Below are 8,062 nucleotides of genomic sequence, written 5' to 3' on the forward strand. Positions count from 1 at the left end.
TTCATAGAAATTTTGCTTAAACTAAGAACCCAGATAGGGTTTTCCAAGTCATGTTTAGAGGTCACTTGGTTATTCTTCAAAAGGCATGAGGTTGGTTTATTGGCAGTTTATGTTTGGATTTTCATAGCAAGTATAAAATAGTTGGCACTGCAAGTGTGTGAATGTGTGTGATGGGTGGGAGTGGGGAGAGATACATTGTTCTCTCTAGCAATTTGCAAATCCATCTGCCTGTGCAAACCACTTCTCTCTGTGTGGGATGACAGTATATATCTATATTTTTAGTATTTTTAGATTTTGGCCCCCTTTATTAATTCACTTTTGTCTCTGCCATGAGTGTTTCTTGCAATCCTTCTGTCTTTACATGTGCTTTGTAAACCAAAAGAGAGTGAGAGCAAAATGAGTAAATGTCTCGATAGAAACTGTTCATCAGCTTCCTGTTTTAAAAAAAATTTCACTTCTTACATTCTATACGGTTTGGAGACCTCTTAACACTTGGAGCCAGTCCTAGGTCTGCTGTATGCTTTAGCTGTTCCCCTTACCTTTCACAATAATGCCTCTTTGTTCTTTTTATTCATGCAGATTTATGCTAATGATTATTTGCTATGCAAATATTTTAATTTAGTACTTATGGTAGAGAAAGCACTGACCAGCAGACCTGAAATTGAAGCTTAGCTCAGCTTTTAACTGTGAGACTTCATGTGTTTTACGTCAGCTCTCTGGGACATAGTTTTCACATCTGTAGAATGAACATTCTAGTTAATTGTCTCTTAGAACTGTGATGATAATTCAGTAATTGAAAAGCTTAATAGTCTGAAACCTAATATAGAAATTAGGCACATAGCAGAGGCTGCTCTATGTCCACCCCAATTCTTTCCCATCTTCTTCCCTAGTAATGGAGTTCTGTCTGGATCCAGACTGGGACTGTATTTTGTGGTCTCTCTTGCAGCTAGATGTGACCTTGTGTTTAGACTCTTGCCAGAGGAATAATTTACTTTCATTTACCTTGTAAGATATCTCTTGCCCAGGACTTCAACTTGTCTTCTTTCTGATGGACTGACTGGAAGGGCTATTATTAGAGTGACCTTGAAGGCCGAGTATCTTTAGACCAGTTCTCTGAATTGAATTGTGGAGCAGAGCTGTCAGCTGATCTAGAACACCTGTCCTAAGCCATTGGATGAAAAAAAAGATTTCTATTTTGTTTGGGGCTTTGCACTTTGAGGTCTACTTGTAATAGCAGTTTAGCTTACCATAGCTAATACCAGCATTGTTCTTGAGTTCATGTTGATAGAGATTTACAGAGTCATAGAACTTGAAGGAGCCCTAGAGGTCATCTTGCAAACAAACAAAAATGCTTGGAGAGAAAATAACTTTTACTTGGCCATAAAACAAATTAATTACACAATTGGAATAAAATCTAATTTTCATTATACAACATTGTCTCGCTGTAGAGTGAGTGATAAACATGGAATCTAATCCCTACAAGATGGTATATACAGAACATATGAATGGATTCCAAAAGTGCCTCTGTAAACTTTTTGTACTTCCTGCAGGAATGGCAAATTAGAAAAGCACGTAAACTCTTACCCAACCTTTTACACTGAGATTAGAGTGGATAAGCAGGCCCTGTAGAACACAAACTTGGGGCTTCTTTTTCAGCAGTCCCTGAGCTGGAGGGTTCATTATCAGATGAAGGGGCACATCCCTTTGGTTCTGTGTGAAAACAGCCTCAAGGAAAAATGACCAACCTAGCATCAGTGCTGGGTATGTTTTAGTCACAGCTTCTGAAGCTTGTGTGCTCAAAAAGATTGATCTAAAATGGCTTCTTGAAACATAATCCAACAAGAGAGAGACAAAATTATGTTTTTAGCATTTGAACCTGAACACGCTCACTCTGTTTTAAAAGGTCTTATGGGACTGAAAAAGCCCAGGGAAACAGAAGTTGCTGTTCTCATTAAAGGAGAGAGGTATTTTTATTCATTGTTTTTATTCACATCAGTTAATTTAACATGCCTTGAAGGGCCTCTTCCAGGGTAGCAGTATTAAAGTAGCAGCTTACTCACTGATTATAAACAAACATTAGTCAAGTTTACTTACAAAAGTTGGTGCACGGATAAAAAGCAAAAGAATTACCTCCTACCTGACAGACGGAATGAGTCCCAAAGGTCTCTTCTGGTCTTGTGACAATATGCCATTTAAGAAACTTGGAATGAAATCCAAACTCTTTAACCATGACTTGTAAATCTCTCCATGATCTGGTCTGTACCCACCTTCGTTGCAAGACCCTCTTATCCTCAGCTTGCTGCTGAGATGCCTCATCCCAGCCGTCTTTCTGTTCTACAACCACAGCCTCTTTCATGCTGCAGGGCTTTGCACACGCTATTCGTACAGCCAGATACTTCTTCTCTTCTTAGGTCTCAACTTAATTATCACCTCCCTTAGAGATGTCTTTCTTGATCACCTACAAAAGGAAGGCTCACTCTGGTTTTCCTACACTTTAACTTATTTCCTTCAAATCATTTATAGAAATTAATTTATGTATCTGCTTATTTATTTTATGCTAGCATTAATCTCTTTCTCTGGATGGTGACTTAATTGGCTAATTAATCCATTTTGACCATAAAAGGGGCAAAGTTTAATCCAGGGTGGTCTGAAAACTCTATGTTGAAGCAAAAACAGAGGTTAGGTAAGGAGAAATTGAAACTGAGAGACTAAGAATACAGAGTGGGATTAGTGACATGAATAGGGTTTTTTTGAATGGCAGACAGGCTGAGATGGACTCCCAAATATAGATCAGTCTAGTAGTGGGGTTGGATAGGAAGACTAAAAAGATCCAGAACCTGAGAAAGAGCTAGTAAAGTAAAAGCCAAGGCAAGGAAAGAGGCAAAATCTCAGACAGACTGAGACTCATGTCTATGTCCAACTCTTTAGCAAGCATCTCAGCACTTGCCTGGATAGCCATGCCCAAGACTATTCTCTGTATCTCTTAGGGCAATCGTAGTGGATGCTGTTCCTGGGGGCAAGTGACTTCACCTCCCTTGGGAGGTGTGATTTGTCTTTGGGTCAAACAGCTGGCAAGTGATTCTTTCATCTGTCTAGTATTACCCCAACCAGTTCTTAACTCTGTGCCTACACTCCAACAGTAAGATGTTTTCCTATAGCCTTACTAGCTGATTTCCTTGACAGCAGTTTTGTACTTTTGGTCTAGAATCAGTTTATAAACTTTCACCTTCCTCAAATTCTGAGCACTCTATGCCCCATCCATACACCAAAACCCTGTTCAGGCTCTGCTTCTTTTCACCAAAATTTATCCTTGCCTCCTTGAAGAGGAACCCAGGAATCCTGCTGGTTTGCAGTCTGTCCTCTAGTGCAGATAATTCTCTGTAGGCGCTACCTTTCTGTTGTTATAGTAACGGCAGATGTGCCTTCTGGAATGTTATGTTTCCTGGGAACACTATTGGGAGGATCAAAAGAGAGATTTACTTGATCCCAGTTCTTTTTCAAAGTAAAAAAAAAAAAAAATTCTGTACCCACAACTGTATTTGTTTTCCTGCCTTACAGAAGCCAGGAGAAATTGACAGAGTAGTAGAACCAAATCTTGACAAGAAGCAGGACATGGAACATGATGAAATCTGATATCTAGCATGTTCTACTTTACTAAAGAAAACACAATGCTCATAATTTAGCTGTACTTTGATTATCAGGATAAATTGTGCAATAAAATATATGGGTATAATGGAAACCTCAAAAGCGACAAATAGGTGATAAATAATATAAAAGTAGATTATTGTACTTAGCTTCGATTTTAATGCTTGTAAAATGAATGAAACAATGTGTTTATATGCAGAAAGTCATATTATCATAAATATATTTGCTAAAACAGGAAGCATAAATTGTGATTAAATTTCCTAATGTCTGATGGTATGCTTGAATGTTTCTTTGTGATTAAATGTGAACAATTGCTCCTTTAAGGTAAAGGTCTGTGTATGTGTGATTAATCAGATTGAAATGAAAGTGCAGACGGCTCACGCATGCCTAGTTATCAGAATGATTGATTTTAGTCTGTACTTGTAGGTGAAAAAATATCTGTTAATAACCCCAGCAGCCAAACCCCTGATGTCCCTGATAGCTCAATGATTTGTGCACATTCTGCATTATAGAGCTCATTTGCAGGTTTAGGGGCTACACAATGATCCATTGGATCACAAAATTATAACATGAAAAAAGTGACATCCAGATTTATGCAAGCGTTATGACTGCAAAGTGCATTTCATCAGTGAGAAGTTTAAAATTGCTGCTGTTGTAGCTGTCACAGACATCTTATTTTCTTTGGTTTGTGTGTAGGCAAGACTGTCAAGCTTTTATCACACAAACTGGTGTTTTTGTGTACTATCGCTCTCCTCCTGCTGGTGACAGCCAGTCTCTGAACCGAGTTGTTATTAAGTCTTCAGCTTTAAGATACTACTTTACCAGCTTGTTTGAATTACACTTGATCACAAACACCTTAATGCTTTACTGGGTATAAAAGGTTCAGAACAAAATAGGAAACAGCTCTGTAGCAAGGATTGGTGGATTGCTGGTGTGGCTCTTCATCACTACAGGGAAAATGATGTTGAACTTTGCATTCTCAGTTCTGGGTCTTCTCAAAATAAAGCCCTGGGCTTAGCAGGAGACTTCGCATGTAAGACTTGGGTGTCTTCCCCATGCTGTAATGCTGATTTTCTAGACCTGGCCACTGTATCGTCAGATTGTCAAGCACTCTGCCCTGCATCTTTCTGCAGCGAAACTTGCTCTTTCTCACAGGTACTAAGATGTTTGTTCTGGAGGAATGTTGGACTAAAATATCTAGGGGAACGAATTTATTTGCTACTGACCTTCTTTCAGATTAAAATATTTTTCCCCTTACTATCAATTGTGTTTGGTTCCTTGCTCTGAAGAAACTGGGAAAAATGGACAGAGTAATAGAGGCAAGTATTGACAAGAAGGCTATGGGATATTTGGCTGATGAAATCTTATACCTAATATGTTCTACCTTTGTGCAAGGGAATGTAATGCTAGTAATTTACCTATACGTTGATTGCTAGGGAATATTGTGAGGTAAAATATATGGATAGAAGGGAAATGTCAAATGCCACAAATAACAGAGCTAAATGGATTCATTTATTTAGCTTCAATTCTAATACTTGTTAAATGAATAAAGCATTGTATTCAGAATCCCTTCCTTAGAAGATCCCATACAATTGTGTCTGGCACAATACCCAGCCCACAACAGGTACTCCATAAATAGGAGTAATTATTGTTATTACTGTTATTATTATTATTGGCAAAAATGAATATAGTTATAATATGCACATTTATCTGGCGAATATAGGCCAGAGCAAGACCACCAGAGTAAATCAGTGTCCCCAAAGAAACCACACCCATGGCACCAGTGATCTCCTTCCAGAGCTTGCCTGGCTTGGCTCCTAAATAGCTTTTGTTAAGTCTGACCCAAATCTCTGGGACTCAGTAGCTCAGTAGCCACATGTGGGTAGCGGCTACCAGGTTGGACACACGGAGAACATTTCTATGAGAAAGAGCTGTATTGGGCAGTGCTGCTGTAGGGTAAACCTTGCAGAGAACCTAGAATTTGGAACCTGAAGTCTGCAACATGTAGGAAAAAAAAAAAAAAAAGCAACTATGCAATCAAGTAAGTACCAGAGCTGTTGGTGGAAAACAATTAGCAAGGAATTGAAGAAGAACAAATTGAGCCCTGCAGATGCATTTTAAAGTCCTTGGCTTCCCTTGAGTGAATCCCATGGTTGGTAGAAATGGGCAGGCTAACTGGGAGCTTTATCCATTACCATTCAGCATTGCTCTCAGCATCCCGCAGAGAAAGCCATGGGTCCCGCGAAGCTGAAATGGAAGGAAAAACAAAACAAAAACGGGATCATCCAAGACAAAAGTAGTTTGTGGCAGAATGAATCTGGAACTACATGTTTTATCTTTAAAAAGTGTTCTTTCAAGCACAGTGGTTTCTTTAATGCTTCTGAATTTAATCATGCTTAAAAGGTAAGCAAACTCATTCCTGGTTACTCCTTCTTATGAGTAAGTTCCTAGTTATCGATCACATCATCATCATCATCATCATCATGAATTGTGTTACATTATTAATGAGACTCAATTAATCTCAAGAGTGGCAAGAGGTGGCATCTGTCTGAGTCTTCACAATGGCTAAAGATGCAACTAATGGCATTGCCTTCAGAGTAAGTCACAAGAATTCAGTATGTGTGATAGTGTGTTGACATTCTGTCACAGAACCAATGTGAAAATATAGGTGGCTTTTAAAGATAGTTTTCCTCCCTAAAAGTTTCTTCTTATTTTTTCAAACAATTTAAGTCACTCCAGTTAGGGAACATTGTAGCATTCTTGCCTTGAAAGATTCCTTCATGTGTAACCTCCCAGGGAACTTAAATATAGCAAACTTTGCTGAATTTCACTAAATTGAAAACTGAAATTGTCACTTATTGGAGAATGAAGTAGATTGTATGGTATTGTCAGCATATTAAATCTTGGGTGAACATTATAAATATTATTGATTGTTTTTAAATTAGAGAAGTGTCTGCACATTCAATAGCAATTCTAGCTCAATTTTTAGAAATCAAGAAATATATTAGAATCATAATGCTGACAGGGACCTCAAATGACAATCTTATCTTTCCTCTTAGACTCTAAGTCACACTGGATAAAAGTGATCCTGGGGGCTGGGCACGATATCTCATACCTGTAATCCCAGTACTTCGGGAGGCTGAGGTAGGTGGATTGCTTGAGCTCAAAAGTTCAAGACCAGCCTGGGCAACATGATGAAACCCTGTATCTACAAAAAATACAAACATTAGCCAGGTGTGGTGGCATGTGGCTTTAGTTGAGGAGGCTGAAGTGGGATGATTGCTTGAGCCTGGAAGGTCGAGGCTGCAGTGAGCTGTGATTGTGCCACTGTACTCCAGCCTGAATGACAGAGCAAGACCCTGTCTCAAAAAAAAAAAAAAAAAAAAAAAAAAAGGGTCCTGGGAAGCTTGCTGTGGGCAGGAAGGTGGGATGCTGGAAAGACCACTGATTATGGACCCTGTGACCTATGCTCTCACCTCAGCTTTGTCACAGTTTTCCCCCAAATCCTTTAACGTCCCTGGGTCTCAGTTTCTTTATTGATAAAATGAGAGAAATGGACAGTATAGTTTCACGGCACTTTCTAACTCTATCAGTTTTCTACTGCTCCATATAATTTATGGTATATAAATTACCACAAATGAATGTCTTGAAACAACTCCCATGAGGCCCCAGTTGGGTCCCCTGCATAGGGTCCTTTAAGACCAAAATGAAGGTGTTGGCTGGGTTGGCCTCTTACCTGAAGACTTCGGAGAATAATTTGTTTCCAAGCTCGTTTGTGTTAAGGATTAGGTTCCTCGTTGTTGCAAGATTGAGGTTGTTAACTTCTTGCTGGCTGTGAGTTAGGGGACACTCTTAGCTTCTAGAGGCCACTGACATCCCTCATCCTGTGGTCTTCTCCATCTTCAAGCCAGCAATAGCAGGTGAAATCCTTCTCACGCTTCTAACCTCTCTAGCTTTTTCTCCTGTTACTAGCCCAAGAAAACACAGTGTTGTAAAAAGACTCATGTAATTAGGTTAGGCTTACCCAGATAATTTCCTTCCTGATTAAATAAAAGTCAATTGATTAGTAACTTTAATGACATCTGTGAAATGCCTTCTGCCACGTCATGTAACACAATCAGGGGCATGGTGTCTCATCACAATCACTGCTGAAGGAATTAGGAATATCTTAGGGAACCATTCTGGAATTTTGCCTATTACATTAACTCTAAAAATCTTAGATTCTACATCTTCCAGGCCAAGCATTCCAGAGAATGCTTTTATATAAAGTTCTTTGCTTCTCTTTCTTCCATCTGGCAATCCTTTCCTGGTAACCAATGTTAGTTTTTCTTGCTGCAATTTAAACTCACTGCTGTCAGTCCTGCCTGTATTCTTCTAATCCTTTGAAATTTTCTGAAATCAAGTTTTACCTTAGTAC

The 8,062-nt window shown here is 39.0% G+C and overlaps 1 long non-coding RNA gene across 1 annotated transcript; it reads right to left on the reverse strand.

The window, feature by feature from the left end:
* Positions 1 to 5,021: 5,021 nt before the first annotated feature.
* On the reverse strand, positions 5,022 to 7,646 carry LOC140712874 (uncharacterized). The gene is made up of 3 exons (XR_012094685.1): positions 7,382 to 7,646; positions 6,761 to 6,853; positions 5,022 to 5,892 (listed from the first exon to the last, which is right to left on the reverse strand). It is a non-coding gene; the product is annotated as an uncharacterized lncRNA (long non-coding RNA).
* Between the last annotated feature and the right edge of the window lie 416 nt (positions 7,647 to 8,062).

This window comes from Chlorocebus sabaeus, chromosome 11 (genome assembly GCF_047675955.1).
Source record: "Chlorocebus sabaeus isolate Y175 chromosome 11, mChlSab1.0.hap1, whole genome shotgun sequence".
Lineage (NCBI taxonomy): Eukaryota > Metazoa > Chordata > Mammalia > Primates > Cercopithecidae > Chlorocebus > Chlorocebus sabaeus.